The 27,377-nt window shown below is 40.1% G+C and overlaps 1 protein-coding gene across 3 annotated transcripts in view; it reads left to right on the forward strand.

Annotated features, from left to right (window-relative positions):
* The window catches only part of LOC122410222 (1-phosphatidylinositol 4,5-bisphosphate phosphodiesterase epsilon-1-like), a 113,306-nt gene that overhangs the window by 19,183 nt on the left and 66,746 nt on the right, over nt 1-27,377 (forward strand). For all 3 annotated transcript variants that reach the window (XM_043418340.1, XM_043418343.1, XM_043418342.1), the window contains exons 2-3: nt 4,863-5,035; nt 26,187-26,274. The gene's annotated coding sequence lies outside the window, so the exon portion shown is untranslated. The remainder of the gene's footprint in view (nt 1-4,862; nt 5,036-26,186; nt 26,275-27,377) is intronic.

A 27,377-nucleotide genomic window follows, 5' to 3' on the forward strand; every position in this document is an offset into this window, starting at 1 on the left:
TTTTTTATCCTCGCGAATACTTCGAGTTCACATCTCGAGTACGCGTTTCGTCTCCTGTTATTTCCTATGAAAAACAAACCGAGGGAATAAAAGAGTCCTAGTAATCTCGGGAATTGTATAATTTCGGAGGTGCGAGACTGCGAGGCTTCTTTTTTCCCTTCTTTCCTTCTTTCCATGGAACAAACTTCCCCACGATGGGTAATTCATTCTCAGCGAAACAAGAAAAAAAGAGACAAAAAGGAAAAAGAAAAAAAGAAAACGAAAACAACAACGAGAAACCGAGCGGATGAAAGAACGGAAGGGTGAACGGACCAAATTTTCTCGCCCATTTCATTTTGGCACTGTGGTGCTGGTTGCCACCCCTGTTATTTCAGAAAGCTCTTTCACGCCCTCCATTTTTTGTCAGAAATCTCAACCACTTGCTTACACTTTTTGAATATATCTCGAGTACGAGTTATACGTATACGGCGTATAAAAATAAACGTTTTTATACATCCGCATTTAGGGCTGTATGGGTGCATAAAAATACAGCTTTTTTACGCTTTACCACGCATTTATCGCTGCACTCAAATATTTCAGGCATTTGAATAATTCAGTGATGCTAGATACGAAAAATGGGTGTCGAACTCGAGGGGAAAACCTGACGGAAGGATTTCGAAGGCTCCTGTGCATATCGAGGGCAACATTATAGTTTCGCATTCATTGCTGCCTGTGCTGTGAAAATATTTCGTCGAGATATGTACTCCGAATTCAGGTTTAATTCGAGTCGGAAATGCAAATCGATTTAATTATTTGAATCTGGGAAATGAGAGAGAGAGAGAGAGAAACGGTTCGTGCTACGGATTTATCAATAGACCTGGAACAATTGACCAGACAAGGTTCCACGAATTCAGCTGCTACGTTTATCGAATAATACGAATGCCATTTGTTTGTACTTTTCGAAAATGGGGGATTTACTCGATGAAACGGAATTCGGATTGGCAATCAAGCCCCTGCTTCGTACCTGACAGAATTACATCAAATCTTTTGCCGCGTATTATCGATTCGTAACCGAAATTTAATCAGTGAACATTTTTGTAGCCATTTCGATGCGAGGAAACAACGGAAATTTCACTATTTTCTAGGTGCATCGCGCTTCGACGTTCGAGCAGGTAATCAGTTGGGAAAGAAAAAATTGAAATAATAAAAGCTCAAGGATGCTCAAGCGGATCCGAGTTACTCGGTATTCCTCGGATAAACAATCGATACAAGCAGTCTATTTTGCGGAGGTTCTTTTCAGAGGTTGGGGATTAAAAAAGGTGGTTTTCTACAGCTAGGGAAAACTTACGAGTTTCTATAGGAACCCCCAAACGGAGATGAAGGGAAGAAAAGGGAGAAAATAAAAATAATAGCCTGAAGAGTTTGATGGGTGTTGAGCAGGGAAAGTCTTTAGTATGTCTAAGAAAGTATAAGAACGAGGGAGAACTTTTGCCATCGTTTATCCCTTAATTATTCATAAGATTTTTTTGACTCTCGAATGAGATTTGAAGGAAGGGGAGTCCCTTGAACCTTAGCCGGAACGCTCGAGCGCGTGATTTGTTTCCCTAAAATCAATGCACATCGTTAGATCGGTTTAAAAAAATATCTCCGATGTTGCTTGATTACTTATGCATTAATATCGATTGCTCAAACTTTTGAAATCTGTCGGTTTAAATGCGGAATAGATTTTCTGTCGAGAAGGCGACCACCCTCGTCACGAAGATTACGAGCTCAAGAGGAAACTAACACTTTTTTCATTTACTCGAACTCGTCCGTAAAAAGATTACGATCTCGAAGATACTCGGACGGATAGAGACAGATACGGGAAATCGTTTACACCACCGGAGCTCTTCAGTCTTCCGGAAACGAAGAGTTGCTTCGAATAAAAAAAGTGGGAAATGGGAAAGTGCGACTTGCCCTATGGGACTTAGAGGAACTGGAAGATTGGAAGGATTAACTGGTCCAGCTTCAGAGTAGAGTGGGTTTATTAATTTATTAATAGTCCTTTTAGTGCTCTAATCCGGTCGTTCTAATCTTTGAATTTTTCAATCTCGTGCAATCTCGTGGAAATTGTAGTAATAATTTTTGAACTTTCCATGATTAATCCATTTTATTGCTTCTTACAATAATTTTTCGTTTAATCTGTGAAATTTTCCTGATTGATTAACACATTCACACGGAGAGAAAATTTCACTAAAAACTACTATGGTGCCATAGAAGTAGGATTCTATATCGGTAATATTTATTAATTCTTACGAACATACATGGTAATTTTTTGTGAAGCGACTCGATGAAAATTGATGAGTGATGTCAAAATAAATAGATCGGTACACACGTATACCGATATATTATCGTACAATCGCGAATGAAATTCTCTTATTTACCACAGTAAATTTCTAAACACTTTGGCGTATGATCGATGCTTGTGTTCGAGCTCCTCAAATTTTACTATGTTCAACTGTAAATTTCAATTGTGAAAACAGTACTAAGTATAGCAAAACGGCATAATAATTCTACTTGACGGTTCATCATCGAGTCAACATAAATTTTACAACGTTTCCTCGGTGACCTGTGTTAGGAAAAAATAGAACAGTTTAACCTTTGTCACAGCAAAAAAACGCAATTTAAAAATTTTCATTCAGAATTGACTTGGAAATTACAATATTTTTGGTGAAAACCTTCAAAATGGGCGATATAGAACCCCAATACCATGGCTGCATAGTAATTTTTACTATTTTTTTTCTTTTCGTGTACGAAGATTTGAAATTGGATAAAAAAATAGTGAAAATACACTGCATTCTGCAGCCATTTTTTTCACCTGCACAGCATATAAATCAAATTATAATTAGACGGTCGGGAAGTGGAAAGAAGGCAACGGGATCAGTCGTGTTGCTCGTAGATTTGCTTGCTATATTACGAGAGAACAAGAAGTCGGGAGGACGCAAGGCGAAGTAGAGAAAGAGAAATAGGTTGGGAACACATTAACCGTTGGAGAAAAGGAAAACCGACGATGAGAGAACAGAGCCGGAATGGAATGCGTGAATTTCAATTAGTAACGCGGTAAAGTTAATTACCGGAGCTTAACTTGCCTGCGGGCTCATACAAACATGTCTCTTCTTTTATTCCACGTGTTAAATGGGGATCGTTGATTATAGTGTAGATCTTTATATGCGCATTCACAGAACGTAAATATAAATAATAGTTTACCCATTTATACTCCTTCACACGTATAATTATACCGTTGTACTGAACATATCGACGCGAATTCTCAGAGCCCAGATAACAAAAATGCACTATCGATAAATATATATTTCCGAAGGAACTTAAGGTAGTTCATGCACGAAACGATTTTCTTAATAAAGTCTTGAAATTTACACAGAGTTTAAATGAGTAGTCGACTGACACGCATATCAAATTTTAAAGGGCTCGTCTTATTGGTTATTGAGATAAACGTGTTTAAATATGAAGAAAAATACACAGGGTTTTAGGGGCTATGCGTAAAAAATCGTTCATTTTTCCATATAACGAATGAACGCTTCTTACGAAGTTTATGAAAAACGTACACAATAACGATGAAGTATAATAATGAAGGTTTGGGAAAAAATTCGAGTCAATTGTTTTACTATAGGAATAAATATATATATTACGTTAAAGATTGAACGAAATTGGTAATGAGCACTCGTATAACCTCGCATTTGCTTATTTCGGTATTTTGTTTCTTCTTGGCTTGGCCCATTCCTGTCTTTTTATTAGTATTTTTTTCTCTCAATCCATTTCTCGTTGTGTCTTCCCTTTGCGCTTTTTTACATAAAAACTATAATAGTATTTTAGCCAGGGACGAATGAAATGTTGGGTTCAGTCAGTGATGGATCTCCGATTAATAAATGGAGTGTAATTTTATTCGCCAAAAGATGAGTTGAAAAAATTTATTCACAATTTCGAATTAATAACTCTGACATAAATTTAAAGTGATTATATCTTTAATTAGGAAGTAAAAATTGATCGAATTTAGACACAAATACGATCCTTCGAGCATGATCTACCTTAATTGAAGACGTTCGAAAATTTATCTAATTAACGATTCGAATAGCGAGTTTGAGTCGATCGATTGGTACATTTGGAAATTTTCTAAAATTTATTGTCTCGTAAAAAAATGTTGTGAGATTTCGTAGGCAAATTTCGCGTAGATTTTTAAACGAAAGTTAGTAAGAGTCTCTGAGGAAAGAATTTGCCACTCTTACATGTGGCAAGTGTACGAAAAGTTTTTTTTCTCGAATGTTTTTCAACATTGTAAGTACGAGCAGTGAAGCACAAGGTCGGATAACGAAGGGTGGCTTGATTCCAGAAATGATAAGTCTTACTTTCGTCCTCCCAGCTTCATTCCCCTGACAATGATCCAACCGAGAAAAAAATTCACATATGAGGCGAGACCTCCTCCACAAAACGCTTCAACGTTTCCAATACCTAAAGGCATATAATACTTCTCTTTCATGAAGAATTTTCTCCGTCCGAAAATACCGAGTGATCGTGAGAGATTGAAATGAGACTGAAAGTGGACGAGCAGCTCGGCACGTGGCCAGCAATATTGGACTTTCGGCTCTTCATTGTCACCCCCACGAATTCGCTCTCACACACAAACGCACTACAGAAAAAGCCAAGTTTCAGAGACCGCCATCTTTTTCAAAACGTTTTTTTATTTCCTCCCCTTTAAAATATGTTGAAAATTGAGAAAAAAAAGTGCTCGATTTAGGCGTGTGAAAAATTTTCTCGAATTTTTGCAACAGCGCATTTTCCTCTTATGCTAATTATTGAATAATGTCTTCCTCTTGATTGTTTGTTTTCAGATGAAATTCCACGCTTGTTATTCCGCCCGCAAATAGGAGAGAAAAAAGCTAATTTTTTCCGTCGCTTTGTTTGAGGAGAGAATCTCGTAATACGAAAGGGGCCAGAGTGAAAGAGTGGAGAGGTAGAGGTGGAGGAGAAACAGCAGGAAAACGTATCGATCGCGAGCCCGCTGGTGAGTACGGAAAATTAGTAGCCAACTTACGTTATAGCTATGTATAGCCGCATTCATATACGCACACGTTCGTGTGCGGCTGCAGACACTTTTTGCTCGTGTGCGACGGCGTGCACTCTACACACGGTGGTCTCCATACGATATTCCACGGCTGCACTCGGATGAAAAAAAAAAGAAAAAAAAACAGAGAAAAGCACACATGGGCTTTTCCATGACAACTAAAATTGAAAAAACACGAATTTGTTCAATCTGAAAGCAGAAGTCAAATTATCGGTGAATATTTAGGGTCTCGCGGTATCGTAGTAACGATTCCCTACAATTTCTACATTGCCAAGGGCAAATAAAGAATAGTCAGGATTTGCGTTGAAGTGAGGGAAAAACGAAAAAAAAAAAAAAAAAAAAAAAATTATGAATTTTTTTCGTAACGCGAAGGCGGTTAAAAGTTGGCACGAAATCGTCCGAATATGAAATTTGCAGGGGTAATGAAATGAAAAAAAAAAAAAAATAGAAATCGTTTTGAAATCTCGGGGAAACTTGAACCGGTGTCGATATCTCCAAATTACGTCGACAATGGTGACAAAAACTTTCGTCCCGTTCTCACGAAAGTTTCGATGAGGAAAGGAATAGCAAAAAAAAAGGAAGTGAAAAGGCTTAGGGGGGGAAGAACGGAGGGAAAAAGCGAAAGAGACGATGAAGAAAGAATGAATGCGAGAAGAGAGAAAACGGAAGAGTTGGACGACCAAGTTTAGCAGTGTGCGACTTCTTTGCTCGATGGAGCAGGGGAGAGCGGCTGGATTGAAGCGGTTAAGATGAGTTGCGAACTCGTTTGTACGCTCGTCGCACAAAACTCGTGAGATTCCTCGTACGTAATATATATAGATTTATATATACTAAAGGTGGGAAAAGTAGGAAAGCTTCGGAAGAATCGAGAGAAGATTTTCTTCAAAAACGCTTGCCGAGTTCGCGTCGAGTGTGCCACGTTGATTTATGGCCATCGATTTTTCTCATCTTAAATTTTTTTTTCTTTTCTAAATTATATATACGGACATCGAACGTATAGATGTATGGTGCAGATAGGTATTGAGTTGGGAAAGCTCGCATGCGGCTGAATTACAGAAAATTCGTGAACTCTCATCTGCTGCGTTACTCTCTGCCTCATTCGCTTTTTGACCTCGTGAAAAATTTTTCCAAAACTATTTTAATAAAATCCGTTCTGAGGTTGACCCGGGGGGTCGGTGGTGGCGGAATAAAGGGCGGGGAGTTTGCGTGCTCTAGAAAGTTGGCACGGGCCTCAGTGCAGGATTGAAAAATAAAAGAGGAAAGCTATTTTTCTCGCTCCCTTTGACCCTTGCGTACATGGATCGTTTTACCAGCAACGCCAGGGAGAGAGGGGGCAGGGAACGGAGGTAAAACGCTTCCACAAATACAGCTCGTGTATCATTATAATCGTATATTCCACAGTGCCTAGTTGAAAAAGAGCTTAAAAAGCTTTTATCCTCGGTGCGTGCGCATGGGAAAAATCGAATAGAGTATATGAAACGTCAGTTCTCCGCAGGAATGAAGATCGAGAACCCACGAAAGGTCGTTGGTTAATCGGAACAATCCAGAACTCCAGAAATCAAACGAGGCTCAACGAAGCTGCGCAGTGCCAACTCGAATTTTCACCGCATAGCTGAGAACTTTGGAGCGAGGATTGGTCACTAGAAAAAATTGTGTTTAATCTTTCATGATTCATACGTAAAGCTTGACCCTAAGGAATCGGAATTTATGAGTCGGTAAAAAATAAAAGTCAATAATTGAGGCTACGCGTTGGAACGAGGGCTGGATTAAAGCGAGACACAAACGTACGGTTCACTCAACGTTGATGCTTCAAAGATACGATAAACGCATAGGTTGGTGACACATTTAATACTGCGTTGAATAATCGCGGTGTAAAAATCTTTGTGAGTCGCCTGCTCGTTCTCCAGGATAGCGAGTCTCTCTCTGAACTAAAAGTCTGGACTTTTCGAATAATTTATATGTATATCTATATAATATATATGTATATTATTAAAATACGCATATGAATGACATTAGGGCGTCGTAAATTACGTCGTTAATTCCGGCAGGGTCGTGCGGAGTTATAGCGGGCATACGTGTGGTAAACCTCTTTGTAATGAGAAAGAAAGAGAGGGCAAATACGAGAGCCGAATGAATGTGTAGTCAGTATATGAGGATATAATTTAACGAGGAATCCCAGCACGGTAATTCAAACAAGTTATATTTTTTTTTATCTCCTCCGCGGAGTCTCCCTATTCGTAGCTCGGAGTGAGGATTCCTCCTGAGAATCCGAGTTTTTTATTCGTCCTCGAAAGCCTTGTCTCCCGGAGTCCCTCACTCTGGACGCTTTGAGGAGCTTTTATATTTGCATAAACATCGTCAACGAGAGGAAGAGTGAACACATGAGATTTAACGTCGCTCTCGTGCCCGGCAGTTTGGCCAGCATGCCGACGCTTGAAGGGGAATAAACCCTTGAGCCAAAGCCGGAAAAGTGTACGCGGCGCAATCCGAATAGGGACACGAGTGTCAGCTACACGTACGAAAGCTCGACCGGACTTTCTCGGATTTTTATGTTTACATATGGAGAAAAATAGAGAGCAGGGAACGACGGGCGGAGAAATACGGAGATGGAGAGATCGAGCTCTACGAAAGGGAGGGAGAAAAAAGTGGGTGAAATCGAAGGGAAAATTGACGATAAGACATGAGAAAGGGGAGGCAGAAGAGAAAAACTGAAAATACAAAGTACGAGATTTTTGATAAAAATGCGAAACTGAAGTGAAGCGGAGCAGAATAGAGAAAAAAGCACCAACAATAGAGGGAAAAGGGCAGAGAGGAATCGATGAAAAAAGGGGAGGACTTCACAATCTTTTAAACTTTCCTAGCAATGACAAATTGTAATGTTACACATGAAAGTTAAACGAATACTCGGAGTAGAAAAATCGCGATTCACGTCCCACACTATGGACGTGCTGCCTACATTTTTCGTTGTCGTATATCAGGCCAAAGTAAAAGGAAGGTGCAAGACGTACGTCTTGAGGCATGCGAGCAAGTAGTAACGGTCAGCGAACGTTCGGACATCCCCATTTTTGATGAATATAAAAATGCTTTGAACTACTCCGCTGCGCTTCGTTTTGTCTCTAAATCTTCCCTGTCTAGATTTTCGAAATGTAACAATATTCAATGAATTTACGATTATTAACCGATCAGATTTGTTGGCTGAAAAATAAACCGTAAACGCAACTAATTATCGGATTATAATTAGTCTGCTGGGATTATAGGCGAATGAGAAAATCGTTTGGTCGAAGATAATTACCTCGAATGTTGTGGGCTCGCTCGTCTATGAAACTCCAAAGTCCACGAGAGCGTCACGTATATAGAGATATGTGATCGCAAGCGTACCCACGCGCGATTACAGCAAAATCGGCTTTCACACGTAACATCGCTTTCGAGAAGTCAGAATATGTACAACGTTGACTCTTAACACGGAGGAGCTTTCCTTCTATCTCTCCCTTTCTCTTGCTCGGTCCTCCTCGACGAGTCTTCTGGAGGCGGTGGATTAATTATCTTGGGCCGAATGTCTGTCGTGTCAGCGGAATGATTAATCGAGAAATCTCCGGATTCTCTGCTCCGCTCTCGTGTACGATCTATATCGTTTACGAGATGCTGGGACAAAGCCAGAGATGAATAGACATTTAGCACAGTGACGTGGAACAGGTTGTACGCGGTCCTGAAGAAATCGTAATGTCGGAGTGCAGTCAACTGCATTGGGCAATCAAAAATAATGGGGAAAAAAAGACTTTATGAAGATTCAAGTTCATCGTAACAGTAGGGAAAACTGCTCTTTCTAGTGCTAAGATAAATCTTTCAATGCTCAAAAAAAAGATGAAAAAAAATTTAAGTATTCAAATAAACGATGAAAATTTTCAATTTTTCATGAGTTTTCTTTCCGATTAATTCGGCTCGGATTCAGCTTCGATGAATAGAAAATCGTAAGTTTTATGTGTGGAGTAATATTTTCTGAGAATCATGTCAATTCCATTCCCTTGACTCTCTTATTCTCGCTCGCTCGACGCGATCCGACACAAAATTCCTCGAGCATAGTGTAATTTTCGACGTTTCTGGTTCGGATTCCCTCTGCTGCATTTCGAAGAGGGCATTGGTTATCGAAATAGAATCAAGATCGAGCGTAAGATTGAGATCGACAAGTATTATGACTACTGGAAATTGTGCACATGAGTTCAAGAGCGAAAGAGATAGGAGGAGAGTGCACTTTGCAGAGTGGAGAGTCTGGTTTTCATCATCGCGCACCTGAGATGAGGAAACGTGTTTCCTCTGCTTGCCCTCGACGCTCTGTCCTCCGTGGGGCGTGTACTTGTTGAAGCAAAAATTTAGTCCTGTCGATCCGTGGAGATTCGTACACGTTTTTCCACAAGGAACATAATATTTGGTAGAAAAACGAAGTCTCGATTCGGAAGGGAGTGCATGGAATCGAAGAAACGAAAGTATTCTAAACGTCGACATGGGAATTCGTTGAAGCAAATGAAACCGAGTTTTCTTCTATTTATTCAAGATTCCTTATGTTTTTGAATCAAAACAGTCCCGCTCCATGCGAATGCTCGTATATACATGTAACATATGGTCTGTAAGAAGAGGAAACGCGAATACATCGAGCTTCTTTGGGCTTTTCAGCCCGCAAATATTCTATGGAATATCCCCTTAACGTATACATCGTTGTGTATAGAATTTGTATCCAGTATAGGGCTGGGGTGGAATTGGAAAAAACAGAGTGTACCTGAAGCGAGGCACGTCGAAAATTGAACGTTTCTCCAAACGTGCATACCCCGCTGTCCTTTATATCTATAAATAGCGTTGCGTCTACAAACGTGTGGGGTAAAAAGTATAAAGAGAAACGAGCTAGAAGACGGATGAGAGAAATAAAAAATAGGAAAAGTACGACGTGCGCTGGACAAAAAGCTCTTTACTCTCTATGAACTGCTCGGAGAAGAATATGGCGAAACGAAGTCCGAGGCGAAGTACCGTGGGCACATCACGTCGAAAATTCTGGACAGAGGGAACAAATTTTGTTGGCAGAGAGAGGGAGAGAAGGAGAAAGTAAGAAAAGGAGAAGGTACAAGAGCGAAAATACTTTGGTGATTCGTACGAAGTTTTCTCCGCTTCCTCGGTCCGCGGTAGCACTCCACTGTTGCAAATATGTACTTTAAAAGTCGTTCTCTCACATTCCCGGTCTCCGGTCCTTGCACTCTCGCTTCTGTATATTTCTCTCCGCAAAATCGCGCCTCCGCACCAGTCAAACATCACAGCCGGTCTGTGTCACGAGAGAAAAAAACAAAGAGGGAGACCCCGAGCGTGGGAGGGGAGAAAGAATGAGAGAAAGAACTCGGCAAAGCTCGCAATCTCAATAGCACCGCGGAATTGCATTTTACTCTCGATATACGTACGTATGTCCAGAAGCTACATCGTGTTTCAACCCCGCTATTCCAAAAGAAGAAAAACCATAACGTGCCTGGCTTTGCACATTGGCCGCGTTGGTGGGCCTCGACTGGGCGTCCTGGCTATTTGGATTCAAATCGCTATGACAGGTTCGGTTTTTTGTGTAAATCAGAAGGAATCCCAACGGAAATAGTCACGTGCAAAGCTCTCTGGAGATTGGATTAAAATATTTAGATTTGTAGAAATTACACAAAATTGGGTTTCGAATTTTTTTACAATTCAATACGCCCGCGAAATATCTTCTTTGTAAAACACTGAGTCTGTCTTTGCTTGAAAAATAAAATGGAAAATCGCAGTGGATGAAAAGAGATTAACGATCTTGTATTTTAAATAGTCTCGCCATGGTCCTTCGCGCTGTCAAAAATGCATTTAATAATCATGAGATTGATACGAAGTTCCACCACAATTTCCTGCATAACGTTTTTCTTCTTTTTTCTCATTTCGTGAGAGTTCACTGAGTGGCCTTTGCCGGAAAATACATACTCGAGAACTATACCTTGTTTTATGGATTTCTCGCCCTCGCAGAGTTTCAAACAAAGCACACTCCGACCCCAAACTCCACTCAAGGGAACTCTCGCTCTTTTCCTCTTTCCCCCTGCTCCCGCAGGCACTCCCCTCTCTCTCTCTCTCTCTCTCTCCTCGCATGAGCCTTTCTCCTCTCGAGAAACTTACACGAGACGCCTCGATACTTTCCTGCCCTGGCGAAACTCGTAATAAACACAAAATTTTCTCATCAATATTTACCCTACGACGTTCATCGAGTAAATATTTTCTAAGAAAACAATAAATTCAATTCTTATTCAATTTGACTATTGAATGTTTGTGACTTGAGATTTAGACCTCGATAAACAAACCTTGATTATTAAAATCAAACTGTTTATTCAACTGGACAATGCTCTTTGCTACAAGAAATGAGGACTATAACTTCCAAGGAAAAATATCCACTCGACAAACTTCCGTTCGTTTATTCCTCAAGCAAAGAGCAACGCAATTTTCTTTACAAACTTTTATTAAAAAATAAATGAATAAACTGGACGCATCGCTTTTGGATAAACAGCTCCCTCCAAATGGTCGATCGTCACAATTTTCCTTGATATTGAAAACGCCAAAGAAAAAGCTGCTGATTCAACTTTGACGAAGTCTTGAAGAAATTCGAGGTAACAAAGTACAGTGAAAAATTTAGGCAATTAGCCGATTACTGCCATGTTCTCGGATTAATTAAATGTTATTTCCACTAAAAGCAGAGCAAACTGAAGAGCCAGTTGACTAATGAAATTGCATCGAGAAATAAAGGGAATGGAGGGGGATGAATGCAGGTGTCCCTGGTCCGCTACGTCGAAAATGGGTTTGAAACTCTGTTGCTGCTGGGCTTCGTGAAGAAAGAGGGCTTAAATGGAGGGAAAATGGATGATCGCCCATAGTCTCGCGTAGAAGGAACATGGATTTAAAACTTTGTGACGGAGGAAAAAACGATTTTTTAAAATTCCCAACGCAATATTGATGATGCTCTATTAATAATGGTTCAATGAGTAGAGCAATTTAACGATTAGCCAGAAAGTTCGATCCTCCAGGCATACAGACCTCGTAAATTTACCCAATGAATTTATGAGTGAGTATTAAGCGAGAGTTATCTCTTTCGTGTGCTCCACGACACTGAACTAATGCCCCTGTACTAATCATGTGGCCATGAATAAACATATTCGTTAACAAAATATAGGACATCGACGCAAGAATTATGAAAATCCAAGTACGAGAGGCGAGCGACGATCGTTAACGAGTGCAAGATGAAATTTCGCACTCGGAAATGAATTTCCTTGGAAGAGGCCAAGAAAAAGGGAATTTCAAACGCGAAATTTTTCTACGCGGTTTGACCGATTATGAGGAAGCTTGGTCAGCGGATTATTCCCATCGTCCTGCATCCGCTGACGGAGCTTATTTGTGATCGGTCAATCCAAGGGTAGTGCATAAAGCTTTTCGGAGAAAGTTCAGAAAATTATATAAAATCTTGCAGTTTTATTCGACTTTCGAACTCATTCGAATCGAATTACATCGATTCTGCAAGCTTTCTTTGAATATTAATTTTTCTTAATTAACTGTTCGAGATGTATGTACTGCAACGGGTGTGAGAAACTTGGAGTGTCCTTTTATTAATTATACGCCTCTACGTCGAAGCATGCAAATAGTTTTACAGTTTTATTCCCTCAGGTGAAATAGGAGGGACCGACGTTCTGTTCCTTGTAATATAACGCGAGGTTAAGCGCACTTCTCTATTTCTTACTCGAGTTAAGCCACGAGCGTATTGACAATTAAACGCTTAAAGGAACTCTCCGCACTGTCAAGATAATCGAAAAAAAACAGTGTCAGGAAATTTACTTTGTGAACAGTTTGACTCGTTTGAGAAGTAGACGGGGGAACCCCTCGTTTTTTTCCCCAAGTTAAACACGCGAGAAGTTTTGAACTCAACGCAGACGTGAGCAAAGTGCGAATTCCTTCTCGTCCTCTGAAGTGCCAAGTCATGGAGGAAAGTTTGTGGAATTGGTGATAATTGTAGCATACCCAACAGAATCATTAGTCATTAATCCACCGAATGCGATCACTTTTTTAAAAATGTTTATTCAAGTTTTTGCTCTTACCGGTCTAAAAAATACTTTCATATAAAAATGAGAAAAAAAAATCATTTATCAAGTAAAATGATCGAACGAAATTCCTCTTTTCATATTCTGCAACTGAAATATATACAAAAGTTGTACGGTTTATGAATGTGCGTTTTTTTGTTATTTGCGATACTCCGCGCATTGTTCGGGAAAGAACGCAAGGACGATCATGAATCTCATACCAGCAACGCCGAGAGTATCACGATTGCCATATAGTTCACTTCCCGGTGGTTATCCTCGTGAGGGATCTTCAATGGGGATGAAATGTGCGAGCGAACGATGCGAAAAGTCGCTACGAAAATCTATACAATCGTTATCCGTCCTGTCCCCCTTTTCCAGCGTAGTTGCGTTGTGGTTATGAATATCGGCGCTCTCGGTATTATCAGCTTTCGATACTGTCGCATGAAATGCAAAAAAAAAAGAGAAAAAAAAATTTGCACGGTGTGGAATCGCGAATGGAACGAAAAAGAACGTTTTTTCCCCATACCTCGGAAAAATTCTCGGAATACGGTAAATGCAAAAAGAAATTCTAAGACTTTTGTGCTTCGGAATAATTACAAATGATTCGACACAATATTCTCAGTGCCGAAAAATCGTATCAACTGTAAACTCTCATTTACGAATTGTTCGTTCATGGCAAAGCGTGATTTTCAAAATCTGCGGAAACGCTCGCAACATTTCGACCTTTTTCTACGTCCCCGGAGACTCATTAGCTTGATTCTTCGTAGAAAAAATGACCGAGTCGCCAAAGCCGTATGTCTAGCGGAGTAGGATAAGGGGAATGTTCTCTTCATGAATCCTATATCTCGTGGAGCACAACGCTCGTTTTATGGTGGATGTAGAACGGATGTTAAAATTACGAGTTGAATTTATATATCGGGGATGGGTTATCGTTCGCGTTGACGAGAACCGAGAGTCAAAGACTGCTTGTTTTCCTTTTTTCTTCTTTTTCTTCTTCTTTTTTTTTTTTTTCTTAGTAGAAGAGAGGAAAAGTGAGAGAAAAAGAAAAGACAGCGAGTGGTAGGAGTGATCGTATAGTCGGACATGAAAAGCTGTGAAGTATAGCACGAGGATATTACGCTCGCGTCAGGTGCAACCACGCCACGTGAGGCACGTATATAAAAGGAACAAAAGGGGCAAAAGCCTGTGGATGTGTTTCTAGTCGAGATCTAGGAGTGATATAAGCCCCATAAGCTCTCCGAATGAGACTTGGAGGGAGAGAGAGAAAGAGAAAGGTATTTATACGAAGAACGAGACTGAGCAAAGTGCCTTCACGTTTTTACACACACGCACACGCCTCCGTGTATACATTTGGAGCCATTTTCCCATATAAATGCGTAAACGGGCAACCATATGCGATCTCCGTATATATTTCCGAATGTTCTGGCCGTTATTATTCCAACGTTTATTCCCCTCTTCATCTCCCTCTAGATTTTTTCCTCTCTCTCTCTCTCTCTCTCTCTCTCCGGTCACGATATCTCGATCTGTCACAGCTCTCCTATCGATTTTGTTTCTCCCCTTTCATTCTTTTATCATCACCGAACTATTATCCGTAGGAGCCAATCAAACGCGCGAGAATTATTCAGCCCCCCAGCCTCGCCGCCTCGCGGAGTGCAAATCGAACGGGATATCGTTTACGCTTATACAACTCGAACGAATATTGATTTTAGTTCGAGTACTATCGATGAAAAAAAGATTGATGCTTTATCGCTTTTGTTCACTGAGATTCGAATTTCCGCTTGCGGATACTATTGTTTATGGGCAATAATGAAAGTGTGATTAAATCGAAGACTTTGATGAATTTTTAACGTCGAAATTTGTTGGTTACTTTATTACGTTGGAATGATCAATTGGGGTGATTTTATCAGAAGGATTTGACTCAAATTCGAATTTGATTGAAACGATGAGAAACGATAGCCATGAAATATTCTTTCCTTTTGTATACTATTGACAACGACGCACAATTTTTAAATTGCTTTTTCAGTGGTTCATTGTTGGGTAAAGCTTTAATTGGAATGAATTTGTTTGAAGCCAATTGATACTTGCTTCGAAAAAATAAATTTGTTTTTCTATTTACATATTAATTTTAAAGGGTTGTTCGTCCTTTTCTCTCATAAATTGTCTCAATTATCGATGTCTGAACGTAAACGTGCAGAAACGGGGCTATTGCTTTCTCAGTCTTTGTCCTTTGAGAATAAATTTAACGGGGGAATACAAAGGAGGGTATAAAATAGAAGAGGCAGATAACAAAAAACCGAAAGATGTGTATGACGGTGTAAAATAACAGGTTCGCCAGGATAATGAAAGAAAAGGAAGAATAAAGTTCAAACGAAAGTAGCGAGAGACAAGGCGAAGGGGCAATTAATAATAAACTGAGGCGAAAACGCTTAAACCACGCGGCGAGAATAACGAGTGTGTTGGAAAATGTGCGGGTGTATTTACGTGTCACAAGTTCTCTATTTCGTAAGGGGCACAAGTGCATGAGGCAGCGAGAATTCTTTTGTTTCCCCATGAATCGTTAAATGACTGGATAAACTTTTCGCCCGAGTTTCTCCATCTTCAGATTGTGCACGACGAATGAGAATGCATGCACACAACTATTATTCTTCGTCTGGACTTTCGCTTTGAAGCAACAAAACATCGACAGAGGGAGTCAAAGATTTTCGAACAGAGTAATTTTTTTTTTACATCCAATACTTCGGTGTTTGTCGATTGAACCGAATGCGATGGAATCGATTGATGCTACAACGACAAATCCTTTTGTCTCGAGTGGCATTCGAAGAGGCAAAGCAAGTTTGTTGGTCTGGTTCTCGAAACCAATCACAGAAATTTAAGTCTCCACTTTGACAGGACTCAAGCAACTGTCTCAGTGAAAATGATAATAAAATTTTCGTTTTATTTTTGTCAGTAAGTTTCTGTAACATCCCGATGAGAATAAATGATGAAAAAAAGCTCCGAGAATACAAGAGATTTTCTAGGCGTTGTTGGTGCCCCGCTCGGTATTGATATGATTCGTTATATAGGCCAAGTGACCTCGGGACCTCATCGATTCTAGACGAGATTTCAATCTGGCTTCTCTCGCGATGACCATCGCGCGTCTATCGGTCGAGAGGACAAATCGAATTCCACGCTGTCGCGATGCTCCCAGAACGTCCTTCGGAACGTCTGTGCGTCCTCGACGTGTTTCGTACACTTTCGTATACGTCATGTCCCATGTATTATGTATTATGACACCTACGTTCTATGTACTTTCGTATATAAACCTCAAGTAGAGCCTCGTGTCCTGTTCTATTCTCCAGGGCAGAGAGAACAAGATCGTGTGCTCGAAAATGGCCTTTGCTACAAGACCAATCCATCGCAGGCGAATGTGTGTTACTAGTTTCGTGATACATTCGCTTGTGTACAGTTTTTGTTCGTCTTCAAGTCCATCCGAATCGGAAATCTGGTGAATAAATGTTGAGAATAAACTTATAGGATGTGCGATCGGTGAGAAGATATTCTGAATCCTTTTTCCTCATTTTTCTAATTGTCTGTATATTTTTTGTGATGCTCCAACCGTAAAGAGGTCATTTTTATTAGATTTGTTAAATATAAATACTGGAAATTAGGAGATCTGTGAAACTTTTTCCATCAAAGAATTCTTCGGTTTCATTGCAAATTAGATATTTTACTGAATTTTCTAACAATAAATTGTGGCATTTGAATTGCTCTGGATTTTATATAGTTCATGCTCTTAATTTCATAACAATCAACTAATTATTCTTTTCAATTGAACTTTCATTTATTGATGCAGAATTCACAATGGATTTACTCATTTTCATCTGTTTTGCTTGATTGACTTGGAGGAAAATACGCACGATGTAAAATGGAACGACAATGAATCGGAATGAATCTGTCCCGGTCATCGACGTTTGCGGGGGCAGTTCGCTCACGCAGCGCTTTTCTTCTCCGAGCAATAAAATCATTTCGCTTCGATTCACACCGATTGCTCTTCTATTCATTCCCGTATTAACCAACGAGCTCATTTCTCTTATAGCTCTCAATAGCGTTTTATCGTTTCTCTGTCTTTTTCAATTCCTTCCTCTCCGTAAGACTTGATCCACGAGTCAACTATTGACCCTGCAGAAATGATAGAGCGGTAATCGGATTTCCGAAATGAAAACGTACCAGGAACGTCGGTAACGATTGAATGAAAATCCGATAAATACGAGGGTGGCAGCGAATATAAATATTCCGAAATCACGTTTCATTGTCAGAGAAAACGACTCAAGTGCGCATTTGAAATTGCCACATTTTCAAAATATTCGCCGTCAACGTTTTTCGGTAAAAACAAATTATCGTTGATGAACAGTTGAAAAATATATGGTTACGATATTTTACTAAAATTTCATAATTCCTCATGATTTTGGAATTTTTATATTTTTTTTTGCGTACGCCCCTGCTAGAATACATCTTTATGCCGTATGCACATATACGAGCATACAAATGAACGCTCAGAAGTGCGTGAATCGTGGCAACACTGTACACATATTAAATATATTAAATCATTTTTTTCTCAAAAACTAGACGGTGGATCGTGTCTTTTTCTGATTTTTTTCTTCAGAAGATACTCTAAACTGTGTTTTTTAAAATAAAAATTTTAAGAACCGTTCTCGAGTTATTTCGATACACATTTTCTGTTTGATGATTGCCACGTGCTCAAATGGAGAAACCACAGAATTTTATATTTTCGTCAAAATTTCCGTATGAAATCGGGGCTGTGCTATTGAACAACCTTAATCGCTTTTTATGTAAATTCAATATATGCACGAAAAGAGGAGATCAAAAGATGACAAAATTTTATACTTTTATGATGCTGAAAAGAAGAAAAAAATCATGACGCACGAGGCGAATAAAAAGATTGAGCTCCGGTTGATTGCCACCGACATTGCGAGAGGAAAATTTTCGAATATAAATAAATGTATAGACATGCTCCTCCCCCGAGATACAAAGATCGAGGGAATGGAGGCTCTGCGACATGTCACTTGGATTGTTGAGAGGATTGACTGATGGGCTCAAAAGAGAAAAGACGCGAGCTCAAAGTCAGGCAAAGAAAAAAGGTAAAGAAAAGAGGATGCGAACGTCATGTTACCGAAATCTATTTACATCTATCCTCGAGATTTGAAAAAGGTCCGATTGTGAGGAATCGTCGAAGCATTCAGTGGCCAAGAAATCGCTTCGAGTATTGACGTTTCACCAAAATCTTTTATTGCAAAAAAGCTTTTGATATATTCTACAATCTACAGAATCTTTTAAACATTTTGTTGTTGTTGAATTTTCATATAAATTAAGAAACGACACTGTTAAATCATTCAACATGCTTCAAACTTTCTTTCATTTTTTAGTCGCTGCAACAAACAACAATATTTGGCTTCGTTATACGAGTAATGTAGACCTCAAAGAAATTAGACGATTTTCCAAACGCCGTTGACGGGCTGGACGCCGACAGGTAATTCGGTATCGAGCAAGGTGCGCCTTCCCTTTTCATCTCTCCGTTTCTCGCTCGAGCAACTGTAACATGACACGACGTTATCGTATTCGATACAAGAGCTTGGGTTTGCTGCAACACATGGTACGAGTTGTTCGGTTATGCTGGTCATATTGATGCACGTAATTGAAATTTCCATACAATAGTTAAACACAGATATGCAGACAGAAATGGACAAACGGACGTTTATTGGGGTGCGGGAATGAAATTTCATTGTACGATAGAAAATTATCAACAAAATTCGAATGAAACTGAGAGGAGGCAAAAAGAATTTTATTCATTTCATTTTCGAATGATTGAGAATGTAATTGCTCACATTTTATGTCACATTTTTGTCGCAAATAATAATACGACTGTCATTGATGCTGACGTTTTTCACTCGAAATTTTTAGACTCGATTGGATTTTTGGAGGTGCAGTAAATATCGCAAAAAAGCGTAAAAATTCCATTTCTAAGACTTTGCGTAAATCACAAAGCCCGAAGATAAATGGCGCTGGAAGCAATACCCGTTTTCCACTACTCTTTTCTTTTCTTTTTCAAGATGAAAAGTCAATGGGAAGACGTTCGGCAACGATCTTGTTACCGCGAGGGGACGAGAAAATTGTTTTTGATATACGCACGTATTATGCAAACACCTCGTGATAAATAGACACTATAGACTTTCACCCTCTCGTCAATTCGTGTGGAGAGTGCTGCTGCCACGATAAAAAAACCTCGAGAGATTCCCTGATATCGGTAGACGCATCAAACGTATATTTATCTGTCGTGGTTTCTTAGTCCGAAGGAGACATCAGCGACTGAAACTTCAGAAATTTTCACTTAAAATATTCTTCCTTTATAATAAAAGTATCGAAATTTTTTAACTCGAAGAGAAAACCCCTTAACGTCTCCGAACACTCAAAGTATCTTTTCCCTTAAAAATCATTTTGAATCTCACTTTTCCGTTGGTTTTGTTTTCCCATATCGTCTCACAGAGAATGAGCCACTCGATGTGATATTTTTCCCGAAATATTCTGAATTCGATATTTAAAAACGTTCGACAATCGCTGATCTCGTGAAAAAAAAAAAAAAAAAAAAAAAAAAACAAGCAGGAATAGCAAACCTCATTTCCCCTACTTTTGTGTATCATCCCTTAGTGCTGTCGCCCATTTCCCGTTGCTTTCATCCCGAGACACGAAACCTAACGAGAAGGGTAGTGGTGTATGCCCTGAGGGTGTATTCTCGGGCCATTGTAAACTCGCGCGTCGCCCTTGCACAGTAGACTCGGGTGCAAAGCGAAGAAAAAATATAAAAATAAGAATAAGAGCGCGCAGAGAAAAACATCGAAGAGAAACCGCTGAGGGAAATTCCCCCACATCATTCTGTCTGCCCGAGTTTTCTCATGTGCGAAAAAAATCGTCTCTTTCTAAGAAGGTTTTCTCTCTGACGCTCGTCCGCTCGCCACTCCTCTGCTTTATATACGAGTCAATGGCAGTTTTATTTTTATTTCTCACACGATGTACGTGCCACAAACTCGACTAGATAATTAGGGTAAAGAGTTTTGAAGTGAGGCATGCGAAAGGTAAAAGGAAAGAAAGATGAATAAACGCGAGTGGAAACTGTTGTGTTCTAAAAACCTGCGCGTGCCAATTTTTGGAAGCCACCTACAGGTCCATGGAATTCACTTTTCACTGTTCGAATAGCACCTTTTTGAAATATGAAAAAAAAAAAATTATTCATTTTCACCCTCGTTTTAAAACGCAATAAACAAAAACGAATGAATCCGTCAACTCGCTTTTTTACTCGAACCATTTGACTCCGTTAATCTCCGTTATTTTTGGGTTGAAATCTACCTTGTACACGAAATTCGTCCATAATATCGATGAATCTTTCACGCGGACCGTCGACCAAACTAGTGGTCAATATTTTGACCAGACCCGTCCTTAAAAGGTTGAAGGAATCGATGCCCAGTAACAAACAGCATTAACACCAACGACATCCAATTTCCGTTCGGAAAAGCTTGCAGTCCGAACCTGCGAAAAAGTAATTGCAACGATTCTCGGAATCCTGGAATATCCAAGACGATCCAATATCAAAGCCCCCGCATTAGGGTAGTGCGTGCGATATTGCGAAGCTCGCGGTGCGGTGCGATGGAAATTTCATGGAGGCAAGAGCGTTGGCGCCTCGGCCTTATGCGACAACATTAATTTACATGTACACGCGGTAAGGATTTGTGTGGCTGCTGTTAAACGCGCCCACATATTGACGAATAGAATACAAGACTGACAGCGGCGAATAATTGATTGAACGAGAGGCAGTTTTTCCCGACTGAAATCGTACGAACCTGTTGAAACTCAGTTTAAATGTAACCGGCTTTACCAGCCGGACTTTCCACAGATTCCCCGAGACTGTCGGATACGTTTCAGTAGTGCATTGGGAAAGAGTGCCTCGAAGTCAAAGTTCTGGCAGATCTCACAAAATAAATGATGGCAAGAAAGGGCCGCATCTATGCGAATATTTCATCGTAATATGCATCCAAATATTGACTCTAAACGAAAACGGACGTAGCTTCGGCCGGCTAAACAGTCGAGGTTGGAGCCTTTTGTTTATAAGCGATCCATCCATGCGTCAGCGTCTGGTTTGTTTGTGCACTGTCACGCTCTAAGGGCCGGCATGCAACGTTGTAATATTATAGCTGAACCAGAGACTCCGGAGATGCGTGGCGCCTCGAGATATTAATTAACGCACGAAGCGGTTACTCTCATTGAACAAGGTAAACGTCCAGTCGTCGGCCATGTGCCAATGGTCGGTCTCTGTCCGTGCTTTGTACGAGTGTCAAAAGTACGTGGCCAACGATTGGTTGTTTTACTCGCTGTTGTCTTTCCAGTTTCTTGCTCGCATCTTATTCATCGCTAATAAACCGAAAGCAAGAGCAGTCACAACGATTATTTTATTGTTGATCCTTTTCGACGTGTTCGCATCGCGTTATTGATGGGTTTAATGTCTGAATCGAAGTTACTTCACCATTCGTTCAATAATAATTTCGAAGCGTTAATTCGCGTCGAGTTCAATCAGCTTTTATGTTTGAAACCAACGATTTATTACGCATTCGAAACATTGATTGCTACAAATATATTCATCGTGCTTCGATACTCGCATTTTTTAAATATTAATTGGTGAATTATTCATCCGTACCGGCTGCGTAATTAACAAATTTGTAATTGGATCCTTCAATTATTGCTTTCACCCCGAGTCTTATTGTTTTAATTAAATTCGAAGGGATTTACTCTTTGTTGGTTGTTAAATCCACAACGCATTTGTCACGACGATTAACTTGTCGAATTTGTTTGTAAAAATAGTCGTCGTTACAGCCATAAAGTATTAATTCGATAACCATTAATTTCTCGACCCTTTCGTAAGTTGGCTTGAGATTTTAAGGCGTCGATAACAATTCGAATGTTTCCATTTCATTTTTATTGGAGAAAGCGATGGTTTCGACCATTTTGATGAAGCAGAGAGCGAAAATTTTCAGTAAATTATGGGCTAAAGTAACATAAGTTTAGAGTTTTTTTTTAAATTCAAATACTCGTTGACAGTTGTATTGCGGAAACGTCGTCAATTTGAAACCTCATTACCGTAGAATTTTTTCCGCTGACGTGAGTTAAAACATTTTTTGCGACATCGCGAGTTTCATGACCTTAATGGAAATTCGTTCGCGGAATGAGGCGTGGCGCTTGTGAGAGCATTGGGGAGGGAATTAGTGGATTCGTCGGAAGTGTAGGTTAATTGTTACGTGTGAAAGCGACGTGACTCACGCGACACTCGAATGATGAATTTTGGTCGAGTGATAAAAAGTTTTTTCATTTAAGATTCCAGATTCATATTTCTTCAATATTGACTTAGACGCGCAAAAAAAAACAGAATAAACTCGAACGAGCCTCGCAGATAACGAAACTCATGCCTCGTTATAGTTTGTTATGGCTTCACTTGGCTAATTTTTATTTCTGTCCAACTTCCGTCATCCGTTTCCCTGCGGCTTTGGAAAACGGATCAGGCTGATGAATATGTTTTTTTCTCTCTCCTGTCGAAGCTCGATAACGACCTGGACATCCTCGAGGATTGATCGGTCTCCCCTCTTACTGCGGAGCCAACATCGAAATAACTCAATGTACCATCCCTAATTCTTCTACTTCGAGAGACAAAGATTTATCCACGCTCGCGAGATAAAATTCCTTTCGAATTGAATTCTTTTTCCTCTTTTTCATTCATTTCACGTTTTTTAGGAATTTTTTCTCAGTAATCCAGCTGTCATCGGTCTGCTGTCTTTCATCGTGGTTTTTTTCTAACCCTTCGTTTTCCATTTTATTCATCCGTTCCCATTTCTTTTATATTCATAAACATACGCTTGAGGTACTAATTCGGGGAAAAGAATGGGAAAAAACCAATTTTAAAAATACGAGTTGTATGAAAAATTTTTATATTTCTGCTTCTACGTGCTATCCGTCTCGACCCATTTTTTGGTATTACTTTTTTTCTCAAGTATATTTCTACGTTTTTTTTTATTACAACGTGTCCTGGAACTGTAACGGTACGCAACGATTTTCGTCGTCTCGTCTCCGTCGTCGCGGATGTTTCTTCAGACTTTTTCTCGTAAAAAAAAAAGTTTACAGTCCCTACGGTCCTCGTAAACCAGTCTCATCGCTTGTCAAGGACCAAAATGCTGGCGTTCGCACGATTCCAGAGCAATCTTTTGCTGTACCCTCCACTACCCCCCCCCCCCCCCCTCCCTTTCGCTCATTTTTTGCCTTGATCCGTTACGGCGCTTTTGGTCCAGCGATACGGGATACCGTGACGTACAGCCAAAATGGAGATCCTCGACAAGCTGTCCCCGAAGAAATGTCACAAATAAAAAAAGGTTGCTCCCTAGGAAAACCCGAGCCTGCTTTATTATCCAAGATTGACCCAATTTCATTTTCCATTTTTTTTGTTTCTCACCCTCTGAAAACCCCCGACAAAGCTTGGAAAAACGCGTTCTAATATTTCATCTCCTTCAACAATCATTTTTCACATACGACCATTTCCACACTCGAGACAATGTTGACCGAATCATATTCTTTTAATGTCCTTACAACTCCTGCTCTCATTTTTCGCAGCAACTGTGAATTTTCTTTTCTTTTCGCGTTTAGTTTCAACGTCTGCGAATCTAAGCTGTATAATATCACATTAATTATTGCTCCCAATTGAGCAGTTCGACTCTCGTACCTTAAAAATACCACGCAACGAATATAAAATTATTCTTTAATCTTTAAAAACGAACATTTCGCATAAAATCTTTCATGATTAATATCTAGAGTCGTGGGCTTTAGTCCCAGATTGAAGAGAAAGCTTCCTCTTACGTTACAACAGATTTCTCAGGTGCATTATCCCCTCCGGAGGATTAAGATCTTCCTTTCCGCTCGCTACATACACATATACGCGTACGATGTTCGCTTATGGATCGATTTTACGATAATTCAAATAATGTGGATATGCATGACTATATACAGGCCTGTACTTCGTCTCAGTCATTGTTAAGAGGTGTGACGAGACGGAACAGAATTATCTAGACAGATATCTGCGTATGCTCACGCTTAAGGTAGTCCCACATATATACACACGAAGAGTGAGAGGCCCGGGTTTCGAGGCGGAAATGAATTTCTGAAGCTCTGCTCGGAGAGCTTCGATAATCGTTATGGGTATTGCAATGATCGATATTGGACAAGTTTGATATCCGGTTGAGCTTTCGACCGGATATGGAATATTAGCAGAGCTTGGTTTTAAAAAAAATTGGCAGCGCCGAGAAGATACGATTTTTCACAATCCCTCGAGAGGTCAGAATGGGGATGAACTTTTTGAATTTTTTGGTAAAACATTCGATTAGACTCTGGGATGGGGATAAGTCAGCAAACATTTGTCTGGTTTGCAGCGTTGTCGAATAAGCGCGGTACTAAATAAATTTGCGAATTGAAGCTCGAGGAAAGGTTGAAAAAGCTGAGCGAGATGAGAAAATTTAATTAAACCGATTTTTCTTTTCCTCCGCGCGCATCGACGACGCATTTCGTCGAACGATTTTCGAGTGTTGCTGCTCGAACGGAGCTCAATCGATTCGCTTATCATCGGGCGTGCTTCTGAAAATCCTTGTGGAGCGATGGAAAGATCACTTCACCAGATATCATCGGTGTAAACATATGTATACTCTCGAACTATTCCATCCGCTTTCCCGCACAATTTTCTTCGTTTTTTCATTCTCTTGGAAGATGCAAGGGGAAGCGATAAGGGGGTGAATGAATTATGCTTGCAAACACATAATCATTGGGATGAAGACATAGTTTTTCGAAGGGGCGTCGAAGTGAGTTCGAATTGTAAGTGGTTAATCTTTGGAGAGTATGAAATTGAGATGAGAAAAAGGAGCGAAACGAATGAAAATTTCAAATATTAACAGAATTATTCTCAATTACATGGGTCCTCGAGGAATATAGCCTCTGCGTGAGTAAAACGAGAGCATTGAGGAGGCTAAATCGACAAAACTTTATCTACGCGGAGATCCTCGTCAGCAAGAGCTTGGCGAAGATGGAGCGAGTGAAAAAAGAAGAATGAGAAGAAGGCGGAAAGAAATGAGACGGAGGCTTAATACGTAATCCGCCCGAACGTTGCGAGGAAATTCAAGAATCCCCCTTTCCTCTTCTCTCTTCATACGTCAGCTTGAGTGAGAGAGGTGGAAGAATTTAATTAAAGGCTGATCCTTTCTGTGTATAAGGGTAACACGACGAGTGTATACAGCCGGAAAGGAGAGAGAAAAGCCGACGAGGCTCGAGGAGAGAAAGAGAGAGAGCGCGAAGCGACACATCCTTCCCCGTCAAACAAAAAAATCGACCGATCCCAAATAATTTTCGATGAAAAATCACGTGCGTTACGCTCTTTTTTGTCAACACTCTACCCATCAATTTCCCGACATCTCACGACCAACTTTTTCACGCGTTTTCTGGATTTCTTCGCCCTCCCAATGTCGTTCTCTTGCTCTTCTTCTGTCTTTACGCACTAATTCTTTAGGGCGTCCTTCAACGCTGCTTAACCGCAATTCTTCCTCTTGACGACATCGTGAAATATGAAGTCCACACCTCGAGTAGACTTTTCGTGTTCTCAATTACGAAACAACAAAGCGTTAGAGCCTCTACAAATTTTATATATTTTCCTGTACGCTGTTAAATCTAGAATCGAGTGAAATCGAATGGAAACTCGCCGAGTTTTAGGGAAGGAATAAACGAGCAAAGCGATCAATCATTCAACGGACTTACTTCTATCAATTTAATGAAAAAATAACAAATAAAAAAACTTCGAAAATTCTTAACTTTGCTGATTTTCTAATTCCATTTATATTGACTCTTCGTTTCTTTTTTTTCAGGGATATATTGAGCATTCGTCGACGAAGCGCCTCGCGTCTTGCGTACACCAGGAAATCTGGGCACTCGAGTGGTGAAACTGATATTAAGGTGAGTCACAGTCGCTTTATTCATTCTGTTTTTTTTTGTTTTTCGAAACCTCTTCGTTTCCCTCATTTTCTTCTTTTGTTACGTTCCATTGAACGAACCAGTATCGAGCATTCGTGAATGCGTTTTATATGCTTGCCGTCCCGCTTTCTCCGTCGAGTGCTACTCTCGTGGAAAGGGAGGGTTGAGTCGAGGGTGAGAATCCGGTGTATTAAGATGACCGTATAGTATCGAGAGGAAAATACGAGTGTAGAAGGGTTGAAAGTGTATCGTGGGGCTGTTGACACGTTCGATCACTACAGCTCTTTAAGCAACGAATGACCGTAATAGCCCTTCACGTTTTACTATTGAGAAATATACAACCCTCTACAATATATTACGATGATAACGATATCGATCGACCTTAAGACTTCGACGTTCGAAGGAACCTCCCCATCCTCTCGTCTACCAAACTTTGTGAACTATAACGCCAGGGACGTTAAGCTTGCAGAGATGTTACCTCTTCGCGATCCTCCCAACTCCCTCAGAGCCAAAGCTCTCGGAGAATTACCCTTCAATCCTTTTGATCGAAGAGGAAGCTTCGACACAGAGCAAAAACCTTTTATTCGAAGGTGTATCGAACGTAGCAGGTAAACTCCACATAAAATACAGTATTCAAGCCTTTGTTTCGTTATTCTGATTTTTATTCGAGTGGATTTCGAAATGTTTTATTTTCCGACGTATAATTCGACGACGGGATGGCGAGGTATTCATTTTCCCGGATATTTTTGTGACGAGAGCTTTTTCCGTGCTTCAGAGGTCCAACGGTGTATTTTCAGAGGCTTTTTTTCACGGTGACAAACTTCAGTTGAATTTTGAGAGAATGCTGACCGCGCGCGTGTGTGTGTGTGTGTGTTTTGTTTTTACTGAATAGCGTTAATCGACTCAACACTCGAGAAATTTCACGGTTTTCTAAGCAAAACTGACTTTTGAAGAGCTGGAGAATCGTAAAAAGGATATTGAGCTTGTAAGAGCTTGTGTTGCAGCGACGTAGAACGATCTTGTGGCTACGTGAAAACAACTCGGGTGGAAAAAAGAGAGAGAAAAAAAAGAAAGTATAACGAGGT

This window comes from Venturia canescens, chromosome 4 (genome assembly GCF_019457755.1).
Source record: "Venturia canescens isolate UGA chromosome 4, ASM1945775v1, whole genome shotgun sequence".
In the NCBI taxonomy this organism is placed as follows: domain Eukaryota; kingdom Metazoa; phylum Arthropoda; class Insecta; order Hymenoptera; family Ichneumonidae; genus Venturia; species Venturia canescens.